Source organism: Scyliorhinus canicula, chromosome 7 (assembly GCF_902713615.1).
Source record: "Scyliorhinus canicula chromosome 7, sScyCan1.1, whole genome shotgun sequence".
NCBI classification, from domain to species: Eukaryota; Metazoa; Chordata; class Chondrichthyes; order Carcharhiniformes; family Scyliorhinidae; genus Scyliorhinus; species Scyliorhinus canicula.
The window spans coordinates 165424783-165441950 of NC_052152.1; the positions used below are offsets into that span (position 1 = coordinate 165424783).

A 17168-nucleotide genomic window follows, 5' to 3' on the forward strand; every position below is an offset into this window, starting at 1 on the left:
CCTTACCTGTTACTAATTATACATTCTGTTTCAACAAGAGAGGTCAATTACCGGGGGGTACAGATTGAAGGTGTTTGGTAAAAGGATTAGAGGGAATATTAGGAAAATCTTTTTCACCCAGAGGGTAGTTGGTGCCTGGAATGTGCTGCCTGGTTTGGTGGTTAAGGTAGAAACACTCAGCCTATTTAAAAGGTACCTGGATCTGCACCTGAAGTGCTGTAACCTGCAAAGTTACAGACTGGGTGCTGGAAGGTGGAATTAGAATGGGAGGATAGTTTTTTCACCCGCCGCAGACACGATGGGCTGAAAGGCCTCTTTCTCTGCTGTAACCTTTCTATGGTTCTGTGATTCTAACAGACAGAAGGTCATGTTTATCAGCCTAGTATATCTGGTTTGTGAAGTTGGTAAATGAGGCTTTTTCTGGGGGATATTCCCTTCTGGTTGATAATTCTGTAGCCAAAAACATCCTAACATTGAGTATGATTAACTACCATTAAATTGTACAAAGTGAGTGGCTTAACTTTTCTTTCTTTTCTACTCCCTGTCTTCCTTATCTTTTTCTCATCCTTTCATCCACTCGAGAGATGGGGCAATAGTTTTCCTGTGGACTTTTAAATCCCACCATCACGCTCAAATGGGGGGTCAAAAATCCACACTTGTGTGGGGGGAAAAAAATCACTCAACATGATTTTCTCTAGAGCAGCCAATTAATCAGCAGAGGTAGGGATCATCGCCCACTTACGGGTGACAGGTGAGATTTCAAAACTGGATGGCCAATCAGAAACCTTCAAACTAGAAAACAGCAGCTTTGTGCGGCAAAGGGCATTTCAAAATGGAGGCATCCTCACACCAACCTTCTCAAAATTCAAGTAGAGAAAAGGCCTTTACAGCCAGGGAAAGGGCAGGGGAACCTGATCTACAGGGTGGACTGCGGCTGGGGCTGCACCCAAACAGGCAGGAGGGTCTCTGAGCCTATCTGGAGTACTGACTACTGCTTCACTACCCCAAATCCACCAAGATCCTGCTTCATCCCGCTTACGGCTTTTGAAGAGAAGAGAAAGAAGAAAATTGAAATTCGTAGAAAGAGGCAGTATGGAAGAGGGGGCAGGAATGAAGGATGAGCCAGGCAGAAGTGAAGGACAAGGAGGCAGAAATGAAGGAAGAGATTGAGAGTTAAAAATGAAAAGGGCAGAAGTGGGTTCAAATGAACAAACAAAGATAAAATTAGAGGAGAGAGATAGAAGTAAACAAGGGGGTCAAAAGTCAAAGGAATGTAAGTGGATTGGAAGGAATTATAATTAGACTGGGTTTTGGAAAAAAGGTTAAATCATTATAATTACACCTTACTCAGTAGTGATTTAATCACCTACAATGTAATAATAAATGTGTCACAAGCAATAAATGTGTCATTGCTGCATAGGCCAGGTACCCCAACACTGGAAACATTGGCCTTACATTCACAACTGTATCATCAATCTTGTTTGAACATTTAACTCAACCACTTGATGCAAAAGTAAAACTAAAATGTCCTGTCAGATTCACTGTATTCCCGCTCCAATTGTGTACAATACATATTTTAAATTATTTGAATGTAGCAAGCATAAATACAGTCAGCGAAGGAGTCTTCCGGAGGGAGTCCGGAGTGGCTCGTTGGTTAGTTCTCCTGCCTCCAACCTGGGTTCGAGTTCCATTCCAAGACTTGTTCGTTATGAAATGACCTAGCTACTGATACAGGCAAGCCAGCATTTATTGGTGTCAGTTCCCAGCCCAGAAAAATTAGGTGGACTAGCAGCATGAAGGGAACTTAGCTTTAAACAAAAACTAACGTGCCAAAAGAAAATGGTGGTTGGAAAAACTAAGGGACGGAGACTTCTCGATGTCATGTTAGCAGACTTGATAAATTTCAGACTATATGTTGGTGAATGTCAATTATTTTCTTAAATTAAGAAATAAACAATGTTCAAAACAATACATCATCACAATAGATTGAAGAGAGCAATTCAATCTGGAAATTAATATCAAGGATTCAGCTAAAGTTGATATGGAACTCATATATATCATTAGTTGAATCGTTGATTACACCATTTCTTGCAATTATTCACAACTACCTTAATGTAATCTCTAAATAATTTGAACTAATTTAGCAGTTTGTTAGCACTCCCCCTAATCTAGCATTCAACATATTAACTATGTAACCTTAATCAGATGAAAGCTTTCTAATACATGGAAGCAATTATGTTTTAGTACCAATATCATAGGAAAAGCCAAGATTTGTGCGACAGTGTGAAATAGGTGATAATGAGTCAGCAGCCCATTTTACATCACTCCTGCTTTATCCTGCCCTCAGCTTCTTGGGAGAGATGGAAAGCAAGCTGCCAATTTTCTATCACTCATTTTACATTAGTGCACAAAGTCAAGATATATCCCAATATCGATTTCTCATGTACCGGTAATATTTCACTCATCAAATTAAATTATTTACAACACTCCTATCACGAATGACACAGCTGCAACCATTAGCATTTTACTCTAGAATATGAACACTCTTCAGACACAACACAAAACTGGAAAAGTGTGAGGTAACACATTTTGGCGGAAAAATGAGCAGGGACAATACAGGCTAAATAAATGGTACAATTTTAAAAGACATAGAGACCTGGGGACTTTTCTGCACAATAGGTGAAGTAGGAAGGACAGGTGTTAACATGGAGGTTAATAAAACAGATGCGATCCAGAAGTTTATAAATACAGGCGCAGAGTACAAGAGGCAGGAAGTTATGCTAACCCTGTAAACATAAGTTTTATATAATACGGCGCAGACACAAGGGGCTGAATTCTCCGCCGGCTCTATTTTGCTGGCATCCCGGGGATTTCCCGACGGCGTGGGGCTGCTCCACAATGGGAAACCCCATTGACCGGCTGGTGTAACAGAGCATCCCGCCGACGGGGTGAAATGCAAATGTGGCGCAGTGGGACAGAGAATCCAGCCAAAAGGTGATTCGCACACCCAAGGTAATTTGCACAAGGACCAGAGTTGACATGAGGGGGAAACTTTTTTAACGCAATAAGGGGTTAGGATTTGGAAACACTGCCTGATAAGGTGGTGGAAACCAATTCAATAGTAGCTTCCAAAAGCTAATTGGTTAAGCACTTACAAGAAGGGAAAATATAGGATATGGGGCTTTTGAAAACCAATAGTGATTCACGTCAGTGTCATGTCATCAGGTGAGAAGGATACATCATGGGTGGACACTAAGGTGTCAAGCCAATTAATTATATTAAAATATATTTAAATCTATGGAAATAACCGGATGTGGAAGGGGAAGAATTGGGGATATATACAAGTGTCTAGGGGACAGGGAGGTGAGCGGGAGGTGAAGATCAAGGAGAAATGGGAAGGAGAGTTGGGAGGGAAGATCAATTGGGGAGTATAGAGTGAGGCACTGTGTAGGGTAAACGAGACTTCCTGTGGAAGGATGAGCCTGATACAGTTTAAGCTGGTGCACAGGGTGCATATGACTTGAGGGAGAATAAGTAGGTTCTTCCAGGTGGTAGCAGATGAGTATGAGAGGTGTGGGCGGTGGCAGCAAATCATGCGCACGTGTTTTGGGGTTGCAAAAAAATTGGGATGATTCGAGGCAGGATTATTTGCGGTTTTAGCCAAGATAATGGAGGAGGAAGTGGACACGGACCCTTTGGTGGCAATATTTGGGTTTCAGAGAAGCCAAAGCTCATGGAGGGGGGACGGGCAACCTCGTGGCCGGTGACCGGGGTAGCGGCTTGGTTAGGTGACCTGTACGACTTCCTGCGATTGGAGAAGTTAAAATATGAGTTATGGGGCTCTGCAGAGGGGTTTGAGAAAAGGTGGGGGATGTTTGTGACCCTGTTTGAGGGGCTGTTCATCGCAAGGGGGTGGAAAAGGGGGAAAAATTTGTACAGACTGTATAGTTGATTGCTGGGAAGTATGTTTCCTGGGGATATGTGTTTATCCTGTTTTGATACATGTTTGTAATGAAAATACATTTTTTTTTTGAACTATGGAAATAAGTTGTCGCCCTCGGTGGGTGTGAACCTGACTACATCATCAGCGGAGGGCAGGGAAGATCTCAACTGCGTTCTCAGTGGGGCAAATCCTGTTTCTGGCCACTTGCAAGGTTTAGCGGCCATTACAGGATTTATGCCTGTGTCTAATGGGGCTGCTAGATCATGCCCACAGTGTCAAGCGTTAAATTTGATTTCACAATTGGATGCTAAATAATCTTCAATGTGCTAGGAATTAAACCTGACAACCAATTTAAGATGGTCAGTCAGGGTTTCAGTGTGGCGCATTTGTGTGCACTTGAAGCTATATATATATTAATACACAGGGTCCTGTTCTTTGCAGACAGAAACAACATATACAAGTAGCTCCTGTTTCAGCTAAAAACAAATGTGACAGCCATTTACTGGTTCATTCCTCTGAGCAATGCTGTGACTAATCACAGTCAAGCTGCCTGGTTTAAATTTAAAACAGTAATTGGCAGTTAACTGTCACTCAGCATCAAGTGGTGGATTCTCTTTGGCAATGCCTCTACCAATCAGAGTGCACCGCAATCAATTTGGGCAGCACGGTAGCACAGTTTCTTCACAGCTCCAGGGTCCCGGCTTGGGTCACTGTTTGTGCAAAGTCTGCACGTTCTCCCCATGTCTGCGTGGGTTTCCTCTGGTGCTCTGGTTTCCTCCCACGGTCCAAAGATGTGTAGGTTAAGTGGATTGGCCATGATAAATTGCCCTTAGTGCCCAAAACAAAGGTTAGGGTGGGGTTACTGGGTTACGGGGATAGGGTGGAAACATGGACTTAAGTAGGGTGCTCTTTCCAAGAGCTGGTGCAGACTCGATGGGCCAAATGGCCTCCTGCTGCACTGTAAATTCTATGATTCAACAACTCTCTTCTCACACAGTATAAATTGGTGTTCCCTTTACAGTTCTTGTAGTTATTTTGAAAATTGTCCAGAAGAATACACAACAAAAAGTTTGGACAATAAAGTATTCTTTCAGCACACCCGAGTTATGCACTACCAATTGAATATTTATATACTCACTACTGGTGTTGTTAAACAACCACTGTCAACAAATGAAATACGTGACAAAATCAAGATAAAAGAAAAGGCAAGCACAAATGAGAGGAAATGTGGCAATCCAATAGACTGGGAGAGCTATAAAAATCCACAGAGAGATCCAAAAAAAGCAATAAGAGTAAAAAGGGAGTACTAAAAAACCTTGCAAGCTAATTCCAGAATTCCTTTATAAATATGCGAGAAAAAGAGTGCTACAGGAAAATGCGAACATATTAAAGACAAATGCAGATTAGACTAATGAACACTCAGGAAATGGCAGACAATTAAACTAATAATTTGTATTCATGTTTATACTGGAGGGAGAGAACAAAATACCAGTGTTACGCAGTAACTCAAGTGAGGGGGAGGACTGTGCACTTAGTAGATGTAATGTAATTAAGAGAATGGTAACAGAGAAAATAATCAGACTTAAGGCAAACAAATTGCCAGGGGGCTGGTGATTCCAATTCCAGGGTATTAAACAAATTAATGGAAAATTGTACAGCATTGGTCATAATTTCCAAAGTTCTCTCAAGTCAGAAATTGTGATTTTGGGTCAGAAAATTACAAATGTCACTCCATTATTTAATGAGGAAGGAAGAAGCATGGTAACTACACACATGTCATGTTAACATTAATTATGTGGAAATTCCTAGAATCTGTCATCAGAAGCAGAGTGACTGAGCACTTTGATATTAGTTGCTTAAAGAGAGACAGCCTTGTTGTGTGGAGTTTAGGCCATGTCTAGCTAATCTGACTGGATTTTTTAAAGAGGTCATAAGTGTGGTTCTTAGCATAATCTCTTGTAATATCGCCAGTACGAATTTCTAAAAGACATTAATTCAGGTTCTGTTCATGAGACTTGTAGCAAAAGTAAGAGTGCATGAAATTGAAGGTAGTCTTATGACATGGGTCTGTAATTGGTATTGGAGGGGTTGCTCCCTGCTTGGTGAGGTGTGATATGTGGTACTCACCAAAGGTCATTACTGGGGATTCTGCTTTACCACGCATAAAGTCCAATGGTGGATGGTGAAATTTGAATTCAATAAAAATCTGGAATTATGGGCCCGAGTCTCCCCCAAAAGTTCAAAGTTAACTTATGGCATGTTTTACAGTGAGTTTCCCATTGTCTCTACTGGCGAGCTCCCCAAGCTATTCAATGACACTGAGTCACTATACTGGGCCCTGGGTAGTTTCTCACCGGTTTAGGCCACAATTAGAACCTTCTTAAGCCCCCCCCCAAACCCCCTTACCACATCCATAGAAACTCCCTTTCTATGACCACCACCCATCACTCACTCAACTTCCCGGAAGCTCCTACTTATCTGCCCTACATTCTCCCACCCTTCAACCCCCCCCCCCCCCCTCATTTCATTGGCATGCCCCCAGTGCTCCCTGACCCTTGGTAATGCCACCCTGGCACTTAGGCACCCTTGCACTGCCACCCTGGCATCCAGGCAGTGCTTCTGCTGGCTTGGCAGTGCCAGGGTGACAGTACCAAGGTGCCAGCTGGGTAGTGCCAAGGTACCCATATTCTAGGGGACAGGACCAGGGGACCACCCTGCACTTACCCTGACACCCAGAAGTCTCCGATGGCCCTGGAGATCCCCCCCCCAGGTGCCATTCTGCCTGGTCCATGTTTGTGTGGACCAGCACTGATCAGCGCCCGGGGACTCACTGAGGAGGCAGGAGAATTGTGGGAGGCCGCGAGATCGCCCGCAGATAGGTCGCAAGTAGGTTTACGATCTACATTCATGAGCGTAATGCGGTCCCACCCATTTGGGGCGTGGTTCCAACTCCAACGTCTCACGGGACTCCAAAGGATCCCGGTAGGCACTAAACCATATGGAGGTTCGCTGGAGGCCTCTCCTGATATTCTCGAGCGAGAGCCCAATACGGACGGAGATTAATGTCCTAAATGCCAGATGATGACCATGAAACCATTGTTGACTGTCATAAAAACCCATTTGGTTCACCAATGTCCTTTAGGGAAGGAAATCTTCTGTCCTTACTGGTCTGGCCTACATGTGACTCCAGACCCACAGCAATGTGGTTGACTCTTACAAAATGCCACTCAGTTTGAGGGTAATTAAGGATGGGCAACAAATGTGAGCCATGCCTGCGATGCCCAAATTCCATAACATAAAGTAAAAAAATTAATTCAGCCTCGAGAGCCTGCTCTGCCATTCAATATGATCATGACTGATCTGATTGTGGCCTCCAATCTACGTTCCTACCCTCTCCCGATAACTTCTAACTCTCTTGTTAGTGAAGAAGCCATCTACCTGAAAAGTATTTAATAACGAAAGAGAAAATGCTGGAAAATCTCAGCAGGTCTGGCAGCATCTGTAGGGAGAGAAAAGAGCTAATGTTTCGAGTCCGATTATTCTTTGTCAAAAAGTATTTAATAACCCTGCCTCCACTGCTCTCAGGAAAATGGAGTTGCAAAGACTCATAACGCTCTGAGAGAAAGCATTTTGTCTCCTTTCCACTTTAGATGGGAGACTCCTTGGGCTGGATTCTCCGTCGGCAGGATCTTCCGTTTCACTGGCAGCGCACTCAAGCTCCCGGATTTCCTGCCACTATTGGAAACCCCATTGGCCGGCTGCGGACAAAGAATCCCACTGTCGGCGGGGGCACACCGCACCAGAAAACGGGTGCAGTGGAATGGAGAATCCCACCCCCATTTTTAAACTGTGTTCCCTGGTACAAGTCTCTCCCACAAGGGGAAAGATTCTTTCAGCAGAGACCCTGGGCTGGATTCTCCGACCCCCCGCCGGGTCGGAGAATCGCCGGGGGGGCGGCATGAAAACTGCCCCCGCCGTCTCCCGAAGTCTCCGGCACCAGAGATTCGGCAGGGGCGGGAATCACGCCGTGCCTGTCGGCGGGCCCCTCCTGGCGATTCTCCGGCCCGCGATGGGCCGAAGTCCCGCCGGTGTGAATCAAAACACCTCCCTTACCGGCGGGACTGGCGGCGCGGGCGGGCTCTGGGTCCTGGGGGGGGGGGGAGGGGCGCAGGACGATCTGGCCCCGGGTGGTGCCCCCATGGTGGCCTGGCCCCCGATCGGGGCCCACCGATCGGCGAGCGGGCCTGTGCCGTAGCGGCACTCTTTTTCTTCCACGTTGGCCATAGCCTTCACGATGGCCGATGCGGAAGTGACCCCCCTCCCCTGCACATGCGCTGGGATGACGACAGCAGCCGCTGACGCTCCGGCGCATGCGCGAACTTCCGCCGGCCAGCGAAGTCCCTTCGGGATCTTATATGTTTCAATGTGATCAGCTCTCATTCTTCTAAACTCAAATGGATGCAGGGCCAACCTGTTGCACTTTTCCTCATAAGGTAACCCCATCCAGGTATCAGATGAGTGAACCTTCTCCGAACTGCTTCTGACATACTTGTACTCCTTCTTAAATAAAGACACCAAAACTGTACAAAGTGCTCCTACCTGTACAACAGTGGGAAAACATCCCTCCTTTTATATTCCCTTCTGCTTGCAATAAATCACAACATTCCATTCACCTTCCTAATCCCTTGCTGTACCTGCCTTTTGTGATTCATGCAGCAGGACACTCAGATCCCTCTGCACTTCTGGAATGTTGGACTTTATCTCAAGGGGATTGAAATTCAAAAGTGAGGAAATAATATTTCAGTTGCACAGAACTTTCGTCAGACCCTAACTGAAGAAGGTACTTTGTTTTCCACACCTGGTCGCAGGAAATATATAATGGTAGGAAGGGAGGCTCACCAGAATTATACTATGGTTTAAAGGGTTAAATTATGAGGACAGGTTGCCTCAATTCAGCTTACACATTGATTGGGTTATCGCAGGAGGTATTTTACTGGGAGATTCAATAAGGAAATACGGAAAAATGTTTCCGCTGGTGGTGGAATCCAGAACAATCAAGCTCAGAAGCAGGATTCAGGCCCGTAAACAGAAAGCTGTTCTTCATACAAAGCGTATTTATTGGAAACACACTCCTCCCAAAGATTAGGGAGGATGGCTGCATTAAAACTTTCAAGACTGAGATTTTTTGGGTAAAGGTATGGAGCAATACACAGCAGAGAAAGATGAACAGAAGTACAGCACAGTCATCGTCTTAATTTAGTGGCGGAACAGGTTTAAGGGCCGAGTGGCTTACTGATTGATGTTCGTATGTTTAGACATAAATCAACATACACACACCACCTATTATTCAGAATGATCATTCCACAGGCTGTTCGGTGGCAAATAAATGTTGAAGGGAGGTTACCACACCACAGATCATTGTCTAAGTTGACGTGTACAACACCATAACAAACTGAACTGTTCGCCTCCCACGTGTAACAGACCGCTGCTCATCATTGTTCTATTTTTACTCACTGGTAATGTTATTTTCCAGTTGCTTTGGCTTTTGATAGGGCGAATCATCACCTGATGTCATCAGTCCTTGCTCAGTATCAAAGGCTGTGCATCGACCCACCTATGAATGGGAAAGGGGTCGTCTGCGTGAGTTTTAGTGTCACACAGTTGCAAGTTTTTTAAAAAAGTCACTGCGATCAGTCAACTTCAACGTAGAGCTGGAAGGCTAGCCCGAGTGTACACATATGACTTGCAAAATAGTTGATAGGAAATGACTGTTTTTTTCGGATCAAGTTTCTTTTAGTTCAGTTTGCACAAACAAAGGCAATTCATTAGGTTTCCATGTGAAACCTTGCCATATACACAAACCTGAGTCGATTGTCGCCTTTACTGAAGCACACAATGCTGGAAGCATCCATTGTGCATGTTACCCGATACATACCCCAATCACAACCCTCTACCTTTTCAATGTAAGGTTTAAATGCACGACCCGATCTACTCTCAAAGTCCTGAAGCTGTCCTTAACCTGATGGATAAAGCACAAGAACCTCCTGCTTTTTCTATTCCTCCCACCCCCACACTCCCTCATTAGCAGAGAAAGACTGGATCAAACACTTACCTCGCTCTGCTACTTTAAACCTCATGGGGGGAATCAAGAAGGTTGAAAAATGAGGCTTAAAATGAAACAGCCCATTTTGCACAGATGGGTCCGGCAGTGTGAAGTGGACCTGTCCTCCTCCAGCGATGGCCTGTCTGGCATGTAGGCGAAGATACAGGAAACAGCTTTAAAGAGTTTCGATTCCCGACCCTAGGTGGCCCGTCAAGCTGTCATTACTCGGAAGTTACCTCCCTCCGGTTTCATGTAAATAACACAAAGAAAAACAACACAAAATAACAGGCGCGATCCAATGAACGCATTCCAATTGCATTACCACAATCACCCGTGGTATCTGTCCGGACGTCACCGTGCTTTTGCCTCGGGCTTGATTGTGACAAAGAGCAGGAAGCGATGATAATTGATGTAGCTGCAACATTTCATGTATGATGTTGGAACCGGCGCTGAATAGCGCCATCTTTGTGTGGGGCAAACGACTCAGGACAAAAAGTTGACTCTTCCCTGTCAATAACAGTGATCACAGTAAGAAGTCTTACAACACCAGGTTAAAGTCCAACAGGTTTGCTTCAAACACGAGCTTTCGGAGCGCAGCTCCTTCTTCAGGTGACTGGAGAGGTATGATCCAGAAACATTTATATAGACAAAGTCAGCGATGCAAGACAATGCTTGGAATGCAAGAATTTGCAGGTAATTAAATCTTTACAGATCCAGAGAGAGGGATAATCACAGGTTAAAGAGGTGTGAATTGTCTCAAGCCAGAACAGTTGGTGGAATTTTGCAAGTCCAGGCCAGCTGGTGGGGAGTGGATGTAATGCGACATGAATCCAAGATCCCGGTTGAGGCCGCACTCATGCGTGCGGAACTTAGCTATAAATGTTTGCTCGGCAATTCTGCGTTGTTGCGCATCCTGAAGGCTGCCTTGAAGAACGCTTACCCGGAGTTCCGAGGCTGAATGCCCTTGATTGCTGAAGTGTTCCCCGACTGGAAGGGAACATTCCTGCCTGGTGATTGTCGCACGATGCCCGTTCATTCGTTGTCGCAGTGTCTGCATGGTCTCGCCAATGTACCACGCTTCGGGACATCCTTTCCTGCAGCGTATGAGGTAGACTACATTGGTCGAGTCGCACGAGTATGTGCCGCGTACCTGGTGGATGGTGTTTCCACATGGAATGGTGGTATCCGAGTCGATGATCTGGCATGTCTTGCAGAGATTGCCCTGGCAGGGTTGTGTTGTGTCGTGGTCGCTGTTCTGAAGGCTGGGTAATTTGCTGCAAACAATGGTTTGTTTGAGGTTGCGTGGTTGTTTGAAGGCCAGTAGTGGGGATGTGGGGATGACCTTGGCAAGATGTTCATCTTCATTGATGATGTGTTGAAGGCTGCGAAGAAGATGTCGTAGTTTCTCCGCCCCAGGAAAGTACTGGACGACGAAGGGTACTCTGTCAGTGGTGTCCTGTGTTTGTCTTCTGAGAAGGTCGGTGCGGTATTTGCTGTGGCGCGTTGGAACTGTCGATCGATGAGTCGAGCGCCATATCCCGTTCGTACAAGGGCATCTTTCAGCATCTGTAGGTGTCTGTTACGCTCCTCCTCGTCTGAGCAGATCCTGTATATACGGAGGGCTTGTCCATAGGGGATGGCTTCTTTAATGTGTTTTGGGTGAAAGCTGGAGAAATGGAGCAATCTCTGCAAGACATGCCAGATCATCGACTTGGATACCACCATTACACGTGGAAACACCATCCACCAGGTACGCGGCACATACTCGTGCGACTCGACCAATGTAGTCTACCTCATACGCTGCAGGAAAGGATGTCCCGAAGCATGGTACATTGGCGAGACCATGCAGACACTGCGACAACGAATGAACGGGCATCGTGCAACAATCACCAGGCAGGAATGTTCCCTTCCAGTTGGTGAACACTTCAGCAGTCAAGGGCATTCAGCATTGGATCTCCGGGTAAGTGTTCTTCAAGGCAGCCTTCAGGACACGCAACAACGCAGAATTGCCGAGCAAACACTTATAGCTAAGTTCCGCACGCGTGAGTGCGGCCTCAACCGGGATCTTGGATTCATGTCGCATTACATCCACTCCCTACCATCTGGCCTGGACTTGCAAAATTCCACCAACTGTTCTGGCTTGAGACAATTCACACCTCTTTAACCTGTGATTATCCCTCTCTCTGGATCTGTAATGATTTGATTACCTGCAAATTCTCGCATTCCAAGCATTGTCCGGCATCGCTGACTTTGTCTATATAAATGTTTCTGGATCATACCTCTCCAGTCACCTGAGGAAGGAGCAATGCTCCGAAAGCTCGTGTTTCAAACAAACCTGTTGGACTTTAACCTGGTGTTGTAAGACTTCTTACTGTGCTCACCCCAGTCCAACGCCGGCATCTCCACATAATAACAGTGATGGCATTGCCCTCCTGCGTGTAACAGGTTGGGTATATTGGTTGAATTCAATGCCGAATGCACGCATAATTGGTGTGGGCATTGGGCATTTGCAAGAAATGCAATTTTCAGAGATAGACCAGGCAGGCCCACCCCGAATTCAGAACAACTGAAATTCATAAAGCGGCTCTAACGCATCCGAAGGTACTTCACAGGAGCCTGGTGAATAAAATATGTAGCCACACAAGGTGATATTAGGTTATAATGACAAAAGTTGGTCACAGAGGTAGGCTTCAAGGAATGTCTTAAAGAAGGAAACAGAGGCGGAGAGGTGGCAGGGAGGCTATTCCAGAGGTTAGGGTCTTGGGAGCTTAAGGCATCGCCATTGATGGTGGAGCAGTTGCAATTGGGGACAAATTAGAGGCTGGAATTAATTCTGATATCTTGAAAGGTTGTGGAGTGGGAGGAGAATGCAACAAAATAAAGCGGGGTGGGGCCATGGGGGAGGGGGGCAGTGCCCCTTTAGAATCATAGAATTTACACTGCAGGAGGCCATTCGGCCCATCGAGTCTGCACCAGCCCTTGGAAAGAGCACCCTATTTAAGCCCACACCTCCACCCTATCCCCATAACCCAGCAATCCCAGCTCACCTTTTTTGGACACTAAGGACTATTTATCATGGTCAATCCACCTTGTGGTGAATGTGATTCACACTATATATAGTTGCCAATATCACTCCATGTATATATGCTCGTTATCTACCCATTGTAAGATCAATGCTGTATATAGTTGCCAATATAACTCCGTGTATACATGTTCACTATCCACCATTGTAAGTGCAGTTGCACTATCCGACCACCAGGGGGAGTCGCTCTGGGAGTACGCGAGAGTTTGTACTGGGCTCCTCCCTTGGCTCCGCCCAGGACTCCTCCCCCTGGGACCGATGTATAAAGATCAGTGCCTTAGAGCCAGCCTGCAGTTCATCTGAAGTTCAATGACGAATAGGCTGGCTCTGTTGTAAGTGTATTAAAGCCTCTGTTCAGATCCAACTACACGTGTTCGCTGAATTGAAATGAAATGAAAAATGAAAATCGCTTATTGTCACAAGTAGGCTTCAATGAAGTTACTGTGAAAAGCCCCTAGTCGCCACATTCCGGCGCCTGTCCGGGGAGGCTGGTACGGGAATCGAACCGTGCTGCTGGCCTGCTTGGTCTGCTTTAAAAGCCAGCGATTTAGCCTGGTGAGCTAAACCAGCCCCTAATTGATGGTTCCATCAATTTAATACACTTAAGAAGCTGCCGAAGTAAATCATGGAATCCGCTCTAAAACCAGGACGTCTAGAACTCGATCCGCAGGATGCAGAGGCGAAAGAAACCTTCTGCCACTGGCTGAAATGTTTTAAGGCCTACCTGGCCAAGATCAGCACCGCTGAAACTACGGAGGAACAAAAGCTCGGCCTACTGCACGCGAGGGTAAGCCACAGAATTTCGACACAGCTAAATCCAGCCGGTTCCTACACTGCAGCGCTGGCGATTTTGGACAAAATGTATATTAAGCCCATGAACGAGGTCTTTGCCCGCCATGTGCTCACGACTCACCGACAACGGTCTACTGAAACTTTAGCTGAATTTGCACGCGAGTTGAACAATCTCTCAAATGACTGCAATTACCAGGCTGTAACCGTGGCCAAACATAGGGAGCTTGCTGTGCGGGACGTTTTTGTAGCGAGCATTCGATCTAACTATGTACGCCAGAGACTATTAGAAAATGGGGCCTAGGGCTTAGAGACTACCGTAGAGGCTGCTATCACAATGGAAGTTTCCTTCCGCAGCCTCAACTCGTTTCCCGCGGACCCGGCTAACCCCGCATGGGACCCCGACCTGAGGACCCCCCCCACCCTGTGCCGCAAGGCCCCCCAGCTATCGCGCTGCCACAGCCGGTCGCCCTACTGTCCCAGTCAACTACTCAAGCTATCCAGCTGCTCCAGATAATTACTCAGCTCCCCCAGGCAGCTACTCAGCTCGCCAAACCAGTTATTCAACTGCTCCTGCCTGCCACTATTCAGCACCCCAAACCAGTTATTCAACTGCTCCAGCCTGCCACTTCTGTGGACAAAGCCAGCACCCGCGGCAGCACTGCTCAGCCCGATCCGCGACCTGCAGCAGCTGCGGGAAGAAAGGCCACTATGCTAGAGTGTGCCTCGGCAGAAGGGCCCCAGCCCTCAACACCCCAACAGTCCAAAAACATCGCCCCCAGCACCAGCAGGCCCGCGGGGCCCGAAACACTGCGGCCTACGCTCAGGCTCCGCCCCCTCCTGCCACGTGCGATCCATGGGGGCCGCCATCTTGGCAAACCTCCACCATGCGGCCGGCCACGTGCGATTCATGGGGGCCGCCATCTTCATCACCACCCTCCACGTGCAATCCACGGGCCCTAGCTGCATCCCCAGACTCAAACAGCTCATCGGAGGAGTACGACCTCCCCGGGCAGTCACCACATGGCCCGCAACTCAGCGCAGTGTTCCTGCATCAAGCTCGCCAGAACATAGCGGCATCTACTCGACAGGACGCCCGATCGGAAGAATTCGACTCCCCCGGGCACTCACCATGCGGCCCGCAACTCAATGCAGTCACCCTCGACCAATCTCGCCCCACGCATCTGAGAAATTCGATGACGGAGGTCCAGATCAACGGGTACAACACGCCGTGCCTCTTCGACTCTGGGAGAACAGAGAGCTTCATACACCCAGAGCTGGTAAGACGCTGTTCCCTCCCTATTTATCTCGCCAACCAAACTATCGCCCTCGCTTCGGGCTCCCATTCCATCCAAATCCAAGGCCGCACTACAGCAACGCTAATGATGCGAGGCGCTAGCTAGTCCAAATTTAAACTGTATGTCTTGCCCGACCTCTGCGCGCCACTCCTCTTAGGCTTGGATTTCCAATGTAACCTCAAGAGCCTCACCCTCAGCTTCGGCGGGCCCTTGCCCCCACTCACTATCTGCAGCCTCGCCACGCTGCGCATCGTCCCCCCTCCTCTCTTCGCCAACCTCACCCTGGATTGCAAACCGGTAGCCACCTGCAGCAGGCGGTACAGCCTGCAGGATCGGGTATTTATCAGAACGGAGGTCCGAAGGCTGCTCAGTGAGGGAATCATAGAGGCCAGTAACAGTCCCTGGAGAGCTCAGGTGGTGGTCGTCAAGACCGGGGAAAAATTCCGCATGGTCGTCGATTATAGCCAGACCATCAATCGCTTTACGCTCCTAGACGCGTATCCCCTCCCCAGAATTGCAGACATGGTAAACCAGATCGCCCAATATTGGGTATTTTCCACGGTGGATCTGAAGTCTGCATGCCACCAGCTCCCAATCCGCCCGGAGGACCGCCACTACACGGCGTTCGAGGCCAATGGCCGCCTCTTCCATTTCCTCCGGGTTCCCTTCGGCGTCACTAACAGGGTTTTGGTGTTCCAACGAGCAATGGACCGAATGGTAGACCAGTACGGGCTGCGGGCTACGTTTCCGTATCTGGACAATGTTACCATCTGCGGCCATGACCAGCAGGACCATGACGCCAACCTCCACCGTTTTCTCCAGACGGCCCAAAAATTAAACCTTACATAGAACAAGGAGAAATGCGTGTTCCGCACAAACAGACTAGCCATCCTCGGCTTCGTCGTGGAGAACGGAGTCCTGGGCCCAGACCCGGACCGCATGCTCTTAGAACTCCCCCTCCACCATGGCCCCAGGGCCCTCAAACAGTGCTTGGGGCTCTTTTCGTACTACGCCCAGTGGGTCCCCCAATATGCGGACAAAGCCCGCCCACTCTTTAAGGCCACACTATTTCCCCTGTCAGCTGAGGCGTGCCAGCCCTTCAGCTGCATCAGAGACGACATCGCCAAAGCAGCCATGCGGGCGGTGGATGAAACCACTCCCTTTCAGGTTGAGAGCGATGCCTCAGAGGTAGCGCTAGCAGCCACTTTAAACCAAGCAGGGCGGCCCGTTGCATTTTTCTCCCGTACCCTATCCGCTTCAGAACTCCGACACTCCTCAGTCAAGAAGAAAGCACAAGCTATCGTGGAGGCTGTCCGACACTGGAGGCACTACCTCGCAGGTAGAAGGTTCACCCTCATTACCGAACAACGGTCGGTCGCCTTTATGTTCGACAACTCGCAAAGGGGCAAAATTAAAAATGACAAAATTCTTCGGTGGAACTCTCCACCTACAATTACGATATCAAATAGCGACCGGGGAAGCTCAACGAGCCCTCGGATGCCCTATCCCGCGGAATATGCGCCAGCGCGCAAATCAGCCACCTAAAAGCCATCCACGATGACCTCTGCCACCCAGGGGTCACCCGGCTCGTCCACTACATCAGAGCCCAAAACCTGTCTTTCTCCAACGAGGAGGTAAAAGCGGTCACCAGGGACTGCCCGATCTGTGCGGAGTGCAAACCGCACTTCTGTAGACCAGACAGGGCCCACCTGGTCAAGGCTTCTAGGCCCTTTGAACGCCTTGCGATCGATTTCAAAGGGCCACTCCCCTCCACTAATAAAAACATTTACTTCCTTAATATTATTGACGAGTTCTCCCGATTCCCCTTCGCCATCCCATGCCCCGATATGACCTCCCACACAGTCATTAGGGCCCTGCATAGTGTCTTCACCCTGTTCGGTTTCCCCAGCTACGTGCACAGCGACCGGGGTGCGTCCTTTATGAGTGACGAGC

General features: G+C 47.9%; 1 protein-coding gene across 3 annotated transcripts in view; it reads right to left on the reverse strand.

The window, feature by feature from the left end:
* The window catches only part of helz2a (helicase with zinc finger 2a), a 138099-nt gene extending 127707 nt beyond the window's left edge, over positions 1–10392 (reverse strand). Inside the window, exons 1-2 of one of the 3 annotated variants that reach the window (XM_038803190.1) lie at positions 10056–10391; positions 9458–9557 (exon numbers count right to left, since the gene is read on the reverse strand). The gene's annotated coding sequence lies outside the window, so the exon portion shown is untranslated. Of the gene's footprint in view, positions 1–9457; positions 9558–10055 lie in introns of all 3 variants that reach the window. The other 2 variants (XM_038803192.1, XM_038803191.1) reach the window with 2 other exon arrangements.
* Between the last annotated feature and the right edge of the window lie 6776 nt (positions 10393–17168).